This window comes from Oryctolagus cuniculus, chromosome 5 (assembly GCF_051225735.1).
Source record: "Oryctolagus cuniculus isolate XC-2025 breed Fujian yellow rabbit chromosome 5, ASM5122573v1, whole genome shotgun sequence".
NCBI lineage: Eukaryota > Metazoa > Chordata > Mammalia > Lagomorpha > Leporidae > Oryctolagus > Oryctolagus cuniculus.
In genome coordinates, this window is record NC_142871.1 from 62417590 (window position 1) to 62430751 (window position 13162).

The window sequence follows — 13162 nt, forward strand, 5'->3', positions numbered from 1 at the left end:
TAAAGGGAGAGAAAGGGATGATCTCGGAGGTTAGGGAGAGGCGTACGAGGGTGTACAGCGCGGGAGGCGATGTGAGGAAGAGAAATGAGATTGGGCTTACTGGAAAGAGTCCTGGGCTGGAAGGCAGGAGACTTCAATTTCACTGCCGCTTCTGGCAGCCCTACGCTGTTCCCCCGTGGGCCTGTGCCAGCTCTCTTGTCGGGGAGGTGTGGAAGTTGGACTAAATGACCCTCAAGATGTGGCTGAGGGGCAGGTGTCAGCCACCATCCTGCCTGTGGATCCTGCACGGTGGTTCTGCAGGAAGTTACTGTCGGGGAAACTGAGCAACGAGGGCTCGGGACCTTCAGGACCTCCCTCTACTATTTCCTACAACCGCACGGGACTCGACAGTGAACTCAAAATAAGAAGTCTAAAATAAGCCATTTCACACTCTCGCTTCCTCTGCAAGGCTCAGAGGTGAAAAGTTGCAATGAAAACACAGAGGAAGTACTGTTTGGGAAACACATAGGATGATTATCACACCATGCAACGCGGGTAAGACTTTCTCTGTGAGACTGGAAGCCCTGTAGACCGGCTTCAGCTGCCCCGGGAAAATGAGTTTCAGCACTGAAGTCCTTCAGTGAAATTGTTCTGTCGGGGCTTTTCCTGAGTTCATTGTTCAAATGAACGGTGGCTTGAGTGCTGTTTTTATTAGGGCATGGAAGGAAACACAATTTTCTGTTTTCATTTTAATTTGGAGAACTCACACTGGAAATAAGGAATTCTTGGTGCCCACGGCAGCTCTTCGTCTACCAGGAGTGGAGACCTCCGGGTAATTTAGGACTTGGTGGCCTGCTGTCCATTGGCTGCAGCTGATGCAGTCTGCGGCTGGTGCTACCTTCCCCTGTCCTCTAATTAGGCAGCTGGGCCAAGCTTTCCTCCACCACCCCCACCCCTCGCCATGTGCCTCTTCTCACTACAGCCCAGCACCCAACTCAAAGCTCTGCCAGGCCTTGTGCTAAGTGGCTTATGTTCTTAGGCAGCGATGCGTTTGCACCTTGCACCAGCTGGTCGCCTGGAAAAGCTCCGGACAGAGCACACAGCAGGTCTCCCAGCAGGAGCCACCCTGATGTCACAGCAGCGCGAGGAAAGCTCTTCCGGGATGGAGCAGCATCGTTTCCTGCTCGCCAGGCACCCGGGACAGGAAGTGCTTCTCGAAGACACAGGCCTCGTTCGCAGAACCTGACCAAGGAGAAAGATGATGGTCTCACAGGAAGGGTTCAGAGCTGCCCCAAAGCATCCTGTTAGGGCCATTTTAAAAAAGATTTATTTATTTGAAAGGCAGAATAACACACAGACAGAGACAGACAGATCTTCCATCCACTGGTTCACTCCCTAAATGGCCCAAATGGCCAGACCTGGGCCAGGCCAAAGCCAGGTGCCAGGAACTCCATCTGGGTCTCCCACATGGATGCAGGGCCCCAGGCACTTGGGCCAGGTGCATTAGCAGGGAGCTGGATCAGAAGTAGAGCAGCTGGGACTCAAACTGGTACTCATATGGGATGCTGGCATCACAGGAGGTGGCTTAACCTGCTGTGCCACACCACCACTCCTGGCCATTATTTGTTATACTTTTTGTACATTGGGTCCCTGAGGGGAGAGCTTGGGGGAAAGAGAATGGAGATGCTGAGCCTGTGAGATGGTGAGCATCCTGGGAGCAGCCAGCGTGCCCATCTCACTCACCTTTGGGCACCCTCAATGCAAAGATGGCTGCTGGAACATTGTCAGTAACTCTTTGTTTATTCAATACACATGCCCAACACCTATTTGTTGAATAAGTGAACAAATGAACGTGAATTTGAGCATGTGATATTCAGGCTCAGAGTGCATAATGTGTCATTCACATGTCCTGGGATGTGGTTCCCCTGATACCCAACCCCCAGACTCCTCTCGCCTCCCCACTCCTGTCTCCCACCAGTGATTTCTGGGAGTGTCTGTGGCTATGCCAGCTCACCTATGTGCAGGAACAAGTCGGCTCCTGCCCTTGGGCAGGGCCATGTCCCCACCCTCATGCCTTGAGGGAGAAGCCTGAGAGGGCTTTCTCCATCCTGGGTGCACCTGCCTCCGGGTCAGCCATTCACAGCCAGAGTACCCATGGCTTCTCCCTCACACAGGCCAGGCTGCATCCCTCCTCCACACATTTGTCTCATTTTCTTGTCTCTCCATTTCTTCCTCTAGACACCAACAAGTTTCCTGTTCTCTCAGCTGGAGCCAAAATCTCTCTTGCCTACAGGCACCTGCAGGGGTCACCATCCTCCCTCCTGGGCAAAGCCTCCACCTTTGCCCTTAACCACATTGTGCCAGGGAGAGATTGGGTGAACCCTGTGGGTCTGTGGCACCAGGAGACGCTGGAGAGAGGACAGGAGGCACAGGAAGGAAGAAGGGTGGGGAGCTCAGTGGTCAGGCAAGAAAGGCAGGGCAGGGGACTTACTGTGTGGATGGGGACGAGGCTTTCCACCCCAGGAGACAGAAGGAAGCCTACGGCAAGGGCACGGGCAACAGACACCTCAGAGGTGTAGAGAGGAAAGGCAGGTATGACTCATTCGCTTCCACTGCTCTCAAGGCCGCCCATAAAAAGGCAGCCCTGGAGTTCCTGCCTTTCTGTTGAGTTTTAACCACAGAATTGAGACTTAGCTGCACCTGCGCTGGGGGAAAGGAAACCAAGGTTGCTGTGAGTGCTCACAGCAGGACCAACCGCACAGGAAGAGTTTTAAGGGCTGAGTTTGAAAAAGGGAGAGACTTTGGCTGCTGAGGCCCAAAGTGCCCCAATAGTCATGTCTTTCACCTTTCTCCCTGAGAAGTGACTTCAGGAGCCAAGGACAGGAAGCCAAATGCATTATTATTCTAGTTAGTTCAGAAATAATAAAAGGCTATGAGAGTTACGAGTTAGGAACCAGGAATGAAAACCAAAATACGAGTATCATACTATCATAGAGAAGACCAGGTTTTTAAAGATTTATTTATTTATTTGAAATTCAGAGTTGCAGAGACAGAGGGAGAGAGGGAGAGAGGGAGAGAGGGAGAGAGAGAGAGAGAGAGAGAGAGATTGAGGTCTTCCATCTTCTGGGTCACTCCCCACAATGGCCAAGGTTGGGCCAGGCTGAAGCCAGGAACCAGGAGCTTCTTCAGGGTCTCCCACGTGGGTGCTGCTTTCCCAGGACATTAGCAGGAGCTGGATCAAAAGTGGAGCAGCCGGGACATGAACTGGCACCCGTATGGGGTGATGGCATTGCAGGCAGTGGTTTAACCTACTGTACCACAATGCCAGCCCTGGAGGAAACCATTTTTAAAAAATGTGGTTTTAACTTTCTAAGATGAAATTTAAATAAGACACAATTAACCATTTTAAAGTACATATTTCAGTGGCATTTAGTACCTTCACCATGCGGTACAACCGTTACCCCTATCTGGTTCCCAAACGTTTTCATCACCCCTAAGGGATCTGTTAGGCAGTCCTTGCCAATTTCCCCTCCTCTTCAGCCCCGGCTGATGGTCAAACTGCTTTCTGTCTGCACAAAGCTACCTGTTGGGAATCTCACATCAGTGGAACCACCAGTATCTGACCTGTGTCCAACTTCTTTCCCTTAGCACAGTGTTTGCAAGGCTGACTCACATTGTGGCATACTTATCAGCACCATCTCTCTTCTTTACTGTAGAAGAATACTCTGTTCTATGGCTACACACACATAGCGCTCTTCCGTTCATGGGTTGATGGGTATTTGGGTTGTTTCAAGTGTTAGCTGTTGTGGGCAGCGCTACTGAGTGTGTCCTGGCTTCCATGTGGACATGAGGCTTTATTCCATGCAGGAGTGGGATTTCTGGATCATATGGCAATTTTGTTTAATGTTTTGAGAAACTATCCACAGTGACTGCTCCATTCTATTTTTTTTTAAGATTTATTTATTTATTTGAAAGTCAGAACCACACAGAAAGAGAGGGAGAGAGGGAGAGGGAGAGGGAGAGAGGGAGAGAGGGAGAGGGAGGGAGAGAGAGAAAGAGAGAGAGGTCTTCCATCCACTGGTTCACTCCCCAATTGGCCACAACAGCCAGAGCTGCGCTGATCCAAAGCCAGGAGCCAGGAGCTTCTTCTGGGTCTCCCAAGGGGGTGCAGGGGCCCAAGGACTTGGGCCATCTTCCTCTGTCTTCCCAGGCCATAGCAGAGAGCTGGATGGGAAGTGGAGCAGCCGGGTCTCGAACTGGCACCCATATGGGAGGCTGGCACTTCAGGCCAGGGTGTCAGCCTGCTTTCCACAGCACCGGGCCCACCATTCTATGTTCATTCCAGCAATGTATGAAGGGTCCATTTTCTCTACATCCTAACCAATACGTGCTAGTTTCTGTGATTTTTATTATAGCCAGTAAGAAGCAGTATCTTAATGTGGTTCTGATTTGCATCTCCCTAAGGACTAGTAATGTTGAGTATCTTTTCATGTGCATGTTGGTCATCTATTTCTCCCCTTTGCAGAAATGTCAATTCAAGTCTTTTGGCCACTTTTATAAGTTGCATTGTCTTTTGTAGTTTGGTCATACACATTCTTTTTAGATTCTGGATATTAGGTCCATTTCATACAGATTATTTGTAAATATTTTTTCTCATTCTGTAGTTTTTCTTTTTCACTTTTTTTAAAAAAATATTTATTTATTTATTTGAAAGGCAGAGTTACAAAGAGACAGAGGCAGAAAGAGAAAGGGGCGGGGGGGGGGGGAGAGGTCTTCCATCTGCTGGCTCACTCCCCACATGCAGAGATGATACGAAGCCAGGAGCCTGGAGCTTCCTCTGGGTCTCCCATGTGGCTGCAAGTGCCCAAGCACTTGGGCCATCTTTCACTGCTTTCCCAGGTACATTAGCAGGGAGCTGGATGGGAAGTGGAGCAGCCAGGACACAAACCTGCGCCCTATGGGATGCTGGCACTGCAGGCGATGGCTTTATCCACTATGCCACAGCACCGGCCGCTCTTTTCACTTTCTTGATAGTGTTCTTCGATGCACAAAAGTTTTAGATTTTGATACACTCTAATTTTTCTTTTATTGTAATGCATTGCTGTGCTTTTGGTGTCACAGGTAAGAATTTGTTGCCAAGTTCAAGAAGATTTTTCCTATTTTCTACTAAAAAGTTTTGTAGTTTTAGCTCTTTCTTAACTCTTTAACCCATTTTGAGTTAATTCTTCTATTAGGATAGTTCAAAAAAGTTTACAGAAAGTGGAATTTAAAGATACGTTTATTTTGGTGTAAAAGAATTTGTGAAACGCACACATATAGTCTTTAAAAAGTTAATGGAAAATGTGTATTACGAAAAGGGCATGTGTGAACTTCAAAAAAATTTTGTATCAAAATACTACTCCCATTTTTCTACGAAGTTTTTGAAGTGCCCTTATACACGCTGTCGGTAACAGGCAAACTTGATTCCTTTGCATGCAGCTTTCCAAGAGTTCCCACTGTTGAAGAGGCAGAAACTTTTTGGAGGCAACCATAGGTTGTGTCGCTTAAATGTCCTTTGATGCAGGGCCAGGGGAACTGGAAAATGGCAAGATCCTGAGCGGGAGAGTTTATTCGAGGGATATTTGGTGGTGAGAAAAGGAAGGTGGCACCTGCTCCACCCCTACAGCCTCTGCAGACACTTGAGGCCCATAGGGAGGGTGGGGAGGGGCGGCAGTGGCGGCCTGAGACCACCAGGGGGCGGAGCAGAGGTGGGTACCAAAGGGCAGTATTTTAAATGGCACCGTGCTGTGCGGTGTCGCAGGAGGGGCCACTTCTTCTGCTAGAGAAGGAAAGGACTCAGGGACAGGGCCTTCAGTGTTTGCAGGGAGTGGATGCTTGGAGCCCAAAACTATCTTTGCTACATTTTGCCTGTACTCCCCCAGGACAGCATGGTCTGAGCAAAGCAAGGGTTACAATTAATTTGTTTTTCCAAATGCAGTTCAAAAGAGAACATTCTGTTTCCCAGGACCCTGGCTTTGTATGAGAAATTTTACACTAGCATTCTAAATCAAGCCACATTTGCCAAAATGTAAATTTCTTTCAAGGACTATTTTTTTTCATAAAATGGTTGCTTATATTTGTAGCACAGAAAAGAAGAGGGAAAAGGAGGAGGCATTTATCTGGTGAAAAAAAAAAACCAGCAACTGCTCCTGGGGGTGGGGGGAGATGTCACAAAGAGCCAAGGTAGCGCTGTGACATTCATCCATGTCAGATGTTTCAAACACGGAGAACACAGCTTACACTGACTGCCACAACTTTGGTGGAGATTTTTTTTTTTTTTATCACGCACTAGGTAGAAAATTCGAGATGAAATGTGCAGCAATGTTTCGACAAACGAAGAAATCCCCTCCCCCAGGCCCTCCGTGGACATAACTAGGACAATCCAACATAATCACCCTCTGAAAGGATTAATTCTGCCTAAAACCAGCTCCTGAAGAAAACCACATGGCACTTTCTGAGTCATTCTTGATCATGGGCACATCTTTATTACATTTGCAAACCATGAGCCTGGTGCAGCCTTGCAAGTCTTGGAAGGCTGTGACGATGCTGAACCAGGGGGCCTTTCCCAGCTGGATCACAAGAAAACCTCAGTAATCATGCAAATCTACAAAATCAAACTGTAATAAGCTTCCATTTGGCTTCTATGAAACAAAATAGTTAAGATGCACCCGTTGCTGTCTGTGGTGGGGGACGCTCACCCATGGGCACGTTGTCAGTGGCAATGCAGAACAACAGTGCCATGCAAAGCCAGTAGAAATATTTGGATGATTCAGCGATTTGCATTATCCACAAGAAGGATGATATTTGAAGTCTGTTTAATACAAAATTAATATAGAAATGTCTGTAAGCCAGAAACCTCCAGATAGCCAATGAGGATGGCAGTGGGTTTACTTGTCTACAAAGTCAAGTGGAGGCATGGAGATAATAGTATGATGCTACCCTACTGAGAGGCACAAGTAGTTCTGTTGAGGAAGGGGAGGACTGAAATTGTAAATGTGGTTTCTCCTTCTGTTATTTAAAGGGTCATTAGGGGCTGGCATTGTGGCATAGCGGTTCAAGCTGCCACCTGCAACACCAATGCCAGCATCCCATGTGGGCAATGGTTCTTGTTCCGGCTGCTGCTTTTCTGAGCCAGCTCCCTGCGAATGGCCAGGGAAAGCAGAAGAGAATGGCCCAAGTACTGGGGCCCCCTGCCATCCACCTGGGAGACCCAGATGAAGCTCCTGCCTCCTGGCTTTGGCTTGGTCCAGGACTGGCAGTTGTAGCCACCTGGAGAGTCAACCAGTGGGTGTAAGATTCTCTCTCTCTCTCACTCTCCGCCCCCCCCGAACTCTGATTTTCAAATAAATAAGTAAATTTTTTTAAAGTGTCATTAATGTTGCCATAAGGGTTTTTGTTTAATAAAAATGTTAAATAAATTGCAGGGAAGATATATTATCTTTTAATTATATGTATGAAGATACCAAGTCAAGCATATCCATTTCATTTTTTAAAAGAAGAATTGAAAGAGAGAGAGAGAGAGAGAGAGAGAGAGAGAGAGCTTCCATCTGCTGGTTCACTCCCCAAATATCCACAACAGCTAGGGCTGGGTCAGACCAAATCCTGCAGCCCAGAACTCTATCATAGTCTCCCATGTGGGTGGCAGAGGGCCAAATTTGGGCCATCACCTGCCACCTCCCAGGCACGTGAATAGGAAGCTAGATTGGAAGTGTATCAGCCAGGACTTGAACCAGCACTTGATGCCAGCATCACACACAGCAGCCACAATGTGCCACAATGCCAGCCTCTATGTATTTCATTTTTTAAAACTTTTAAGGTTATACTTGACTTGCATGGCATGGTTAGACTGGTCTGTAACTTCTTGTACACAGTTATTAAGTTACAGCCACCCCTTAGGCCAAGGGGAAACCCCTCAGAGTATCGTGTCATTCAGTGGCAATGCTTAAGGACAGAGAGACAAGGAGAGCGGACTTCCAGAAAAAGGTCGTTGAGCCATCACCAGGGAGATACTGGCGGAAAAGGATCCGGGTACAAGTCCATATTTTACTTTCTGTAAGGAGCTCAGCGGGTGCTCCACAGACACATATCCCCATGTCTGCCCTGGTATTCTGCAATGCCACGTATGTACCCACCCCTACTGTGGCTGCCTGGGTTCTGCCTACCTGACAGTGAGCCCTCACTTCCTCCTTGCAGAACTCCTGGCCAGGAACAGCAGAACTCACTCAAGCTAGTTACACTGGAAAGGGATTTATTCAGGGGCACGGGGAGCATGTAGAGTCCCCAGGAGGGCTGGCAGACAAAGCTTGGAAGCTCCGTAACCAGGAGCAGCGCTCACGCTATACCAAAACCACTGCCCGGAAAGCCAGCATCCAGGGCTGCCTCCAACACAGATGCCGGGAACAAAAGTCGCCACGCAGCTGGGCCTGCAAAGCAAACAGTGCAGCCTCCACCTTCACCAAGCAGGGGACTCTGCCTGGCACCTGACTCCTCCCTTCTGTTCCAGATTCTGTTCCAGATTCCAGTCTTAGGCAGCTAGGTGTGTCTGGTTTGTGGATTCCGTAACATTTCTGCACCCAAATGCACCTGCCGACTGTGAAGGTGACTTCTGCTTCCATCTCATAGCGGGGGACATTCCTCAAATCCCGGGGAGCCACATAGGTGACAAGCTTCCACGATCTGCTAAGAAAACATCATCCAACTCTGTCCGCTCATCAGTTTTATGCTCTTTACGGGCATGAGCCTTTGGGAAGCCTGGCCTGGTTCCCAACTAACTTGGCTACGCCAATTGTGGAAATCCCATTTCCCTTGATGGTAACTCATGAAAGAGGCATGTGACCCATTTGTGACCAATGAGTCACGAAGACACATCACCAAGGGATTTCCCAGAAAAGGTTTCTTAGGTCTTAAAAAGAGACACAAGTACACACTAATTCCTTTGTTCTGCCTCCGGAGAGTGGGGTGTGGGGATTTGAAGCCTGCATCTGGGGAAGCCATCCAAAGACGGACACTCTTACAATGACAGAGCAGAAAGATGGGCTTGATCTGGACCCTTGATGGTATCACCTGGCCGATGGCTCAATCAGCCTGTGTCTGGTCCTATTTCAGAAATGCTTCTTCTGTAAGAAAGCAGACGTTTCTGCACTGTTCAAGGCACGTGTGTCACGTGCATCTTCCTGTCACTTATACAGCCAGGGCATCCTGGTCTGCTCGTTCCTTGTCCAGCATTGCATGGCTGGTCCCTATGGACAGGAACACAGGGCACAACCATCTCCGAGGGCCCGAGGAGCCTGTGGCTATAAAGGCTTTTGTCCTCACGGGTGGACCTAGCGTCCCCCTGCAGCGACACCCTGTGCCCCTCCGTGGGATCTCCCCTCCACGCTGCCCAGGAGCTGGGCAGCACCAGTGCGCACCAGCGCGCACCAGCACTGATAAGGCTGTCAGCATCCTGGAGCCTCTGTCCCACAGACTCCTCCTATCAGACCCAGAGCAGCCAAGGGCAGATTCCATCAGCCAGATTCTTGACTTCTCCAACCAAGTGACTCCAGGACAGAAAGGAGTGGGGGAGTTCCTTCACCTCGGGAAACTCCCGCTCTAGCCCTGGTGCCTGGCGGCGCCTGCTGACGTGTTCCAGTGGCCTGCCTTCCCCGGGCTGCCCCGCACAGATGTCTGTGCTCCTCCACAGCCACCGTGCTCCCAGGAAACAAAGGTTTCAGAACCTCCCCGAGCAGCCCAGTCGGAGACGTTTTTTACAGAAAATCCAGATAGAAACTCGAGAAAATGTAACTGTGCAGTTCTACCTCTTTCTCTAAGGACAGCGTCAGTGAATTTAAACTGAAGTGTTCTTTATACCTGAGAGCTCTCCTATTTCTGCTTCTGACTCTCCCATCAAATCGGGGGTACACAAATTATGAAACTGAAAGGCTGACATAAAGCAAGCTGCCTAAATGAAATAAACTCACTGACAAGTGTACAGCTGAATCAAATGTCCGTGAAACATTTATACTTGTAAATTTCAAGGAATTATTTAATTACAAAATTTTGGAAGCTTTAATTCGTTTAAAAGGCAGAGTGACAGAGAGGGAGGGAGACAGGCAGAGAGAGAGATTGCCCATCCATTGATTCACCCTCTGAATGACTGCCAATAGAGCTGGGTCAGGCTGAAGCCAGGAACCCGGTCCAGATCTCCTGTGTGGCTAGCAGGGAGCCAAGTGCTTCAGCTAGTCCCTGCTGCCTTCCAGAATGTGGATACGCAGGAAGCTGGACAAGAAATGGAGTCGGGACTTGAACCCAGGCACTACAATGAGGGATTAACTGCTAGGCCAAACATCTGCCCCTGGTTATCATTAGTCTATGCTATACTTCTTCAAGATCAACCTTTTAGTTTCCATATACAAGTGAGACTATTGCAGTATTTTTCTTTCTGAGTCTGTTTCATTTCACTTAACATAGCATCATCCAGTTCCATCCTTTTGATACAAATGACAGAATCTCATTCTTTTTTATGGCTGAATATTTCCTATTGTGTGTGTGTGTGTGTGTGTGTGTGCACACGCACTTTTTAAAAAATCCATTCATCCACTGAAAGACACCTAGGTTGATTTCACATCTTGGCTATTGTGAGTAGTGCTGCAATAAACATGGGAGTGTAGATGTCTCTTTGATCTCAATTCCTTTGGACATACCCCCAGTCGTGGAGTTGTTGGATCCTACCGCAGTTGTACTCAATGTTTCTTGAGGAACTTCCATGTTGTTTTCCATAATGGCTGTGCTAACTCACAGTCCCACAAACACTGTATAAGAGCGTCTCTTTCTCTACATCGTCTGCAGCATTTGTGGTTTTCTTCTTGAGAACGGCCATTCTAACGGCGGTGAAATAATACCTCAATGTGGGCTTTCATCTGCATTTCCAATTTGGGGGAATATCTCAAAGTGTTTGCTTGCTGGGGACTCAAGGACAATTATTCGAAACATTTTTAAAAGTATTTGATTTCCAGCAATTGTAAAAATGAGCAACAGGTGACCTCCAAGGACGAAAGACATACATATTGAGATATGGAGGGGAGGGAAAACCATTTCATGCCTCCATTTAGAATTCATTCTACTTACATTATGTTTAAAAATTTGCGGTGAAAGACGCCTACTGTAAGATTTACCATCTGCACCATTTTTAAGTATACAGCTCAAGAAAGTTTCTAGAAACGAGAGGATTTGATGTTTCAGGTTTATCAAACATACTCTCATATGATTTGCTAACACGAAGACCTATGAATTTTTCAAATAAAACAAAAATTCTTCAGAGTCTGTTCTCTGAAGAATGTTGTTCTAAAGCTTAACACTGAGATGATTACAGAGACGACCTCGCTTCTATTTTTGAACACTGAAACTACTGAAAACGATCCAAGAAATAGAGACACACTTCCCGCGGAAAGCCACTTATTTTCTCATTTTTAACCTCCAGCCAATTAAAAATACTAGATAATATTCAGTAGGTCCTGCTATTGTCAAAAGGAATTATGTATCAACTGTTATACTTAAGACTTCATTATGGAAAATTTCCAATGCATAAAAAATGAACAAAGCAGGCAATGAACTCCCATGAACCTAACACTCAACTTCAACAATTACCATAATCTGCCATTCTTGCATGATTTTTTTCTCCCCGCACCACTCCATATATACTCAGTGACTTTAATGACTCAGTGACTTTAATGCTTAGTGTTAGTTTTATTAGGCAAATTTGTATATATTAAGATGTTACATCCTAGCCATACAATTTTTTTTAAAGATTTATTTTATTTATTTGAAAGGCAGAGATACAGAGAGAGGGGTAGAGACAGAGAGATCTTCCATTTGCTGGTTAACTCCCCAAATGGCCACATGGCCAGACCTAGGCTGATCTGAGGCCAGGAGCCCAGAGTTTCTTCCAGCTCTGCCATGTGGGTGCAGAGGCCCAAGGACTTGGGCCATCTTCCACTGCTTTCCCCGGGGCACAGCAGAGAGCTGGATTGGAAGTGGAGCAGCTGGGACTTGAACCGGTGCCCATATGGGATGGCAGCGCTGCAGGCCAGGGCTTTAACCCACTGGCTCGAACCATATACTTTTGACAAGCAAATACTTTTTTTTTTTTTTTGACAGGCAGAGTGGACAGTGAGAGAGAGAGACAGAAAGGTCTTCCTTTGCTGTTGGTTCACCCTCCAATGGCCACCGCGGCCAGCGCGCTGCAGCCGGCACACCGCGCTGATCTGAAGCCAGGAGCCAGGTACTTCTCCTGGTCTAACATGCGTGTGCAGGGCCTAACCACTTGGGCCATCCTCCACTGCCTTCCCGGGCCACAGCAGAGAGCTGGCCTGGAAGAGAGGCAACCAGGACAGAATCCAGCGCCCCAACCGGGACTAGAACCTGGTGTGCCGGCGCTGCAGGCAGAGGATTAGTCTATTGAGCCGCGGCACCGGCCGACAAGCAGATACTCTTATGTAACTCACACTCCTATGGCAATGTAGAACACTTGTATCTCCCCTGAACGATTCTTTGTGTCTCTTCCCAGTCATTCCCCATTCACAGGCAGCCACTGTTTCTATATTTTCACTTTTGATTATTTGTGTCTGTTTTGGAAGCATTATGTGCTGTTATTAGTCTTTTCCTCCTTTTGCTCAGCATAACATTTGTGGGGCTCATCCATGCCGTTAGGTCATTCTTTCTTTAGTATTAACTCCCTTTAGTATACGACTATTTGCTTATTGTCTGATGGATGGACACTGAGTTGCTTCTGGCTTTGGCTGTTATGAAAAAGCTGCTCGTACATTTTTGTATAAACTTTTTTGTGGATATATGTTTTAATTTCTCTTGGATAGACACCTCAGAAAGGAATTGCTAAATCAAAGTGCAGCTCTATATTGATTGTATAGATCAATACCATTGTATAGATCAATGCCAACATGGATGCATCAACACATGCAAATTCTACTACTTCACATCCTTGCAGCACTTAGCTAATCAGTCTTTTACATGTTAGCCAGACCTGTGGATATGTAGTAGCATCTCATTGTTTTTTAAATCTGGGGCTGGTACTGTGGTATAGCAGGTTAAACCTCTGCCTGCAGTGCCAGTATCCCATATGGGCACCGGTTCAATTCCCCACTGCTCC

The 13162-nt window shown here is 47.4% G+C and overlaps 1 long non-coding RNA gene across 4 annotated transcripts in view; it reads right to left on the bottom strand.

Annotated features, from left to right (window-relative positions):
• The window catches only part of LOC138849624 (uncharacterized), a 116829-nt gene continuing 103667 nt past the window's right edge, over positions 1–13162 (bottom strand). For 3 of the 4 annotated variants that reach the window (XR_016234566.1, XR_016234565.1, XR_011388594.2), the window contains one exon: positions 2985–3211. This is a non-coding gene — a long non-coding RNA (uncharacterized LOC138849624). Of the gene's footprint in view, positions 1222–2984; positions 3212–13162 lie in introns of those variants that run through there. The other variant, XR_016234568.1, reaches the window with a different exon arrangement.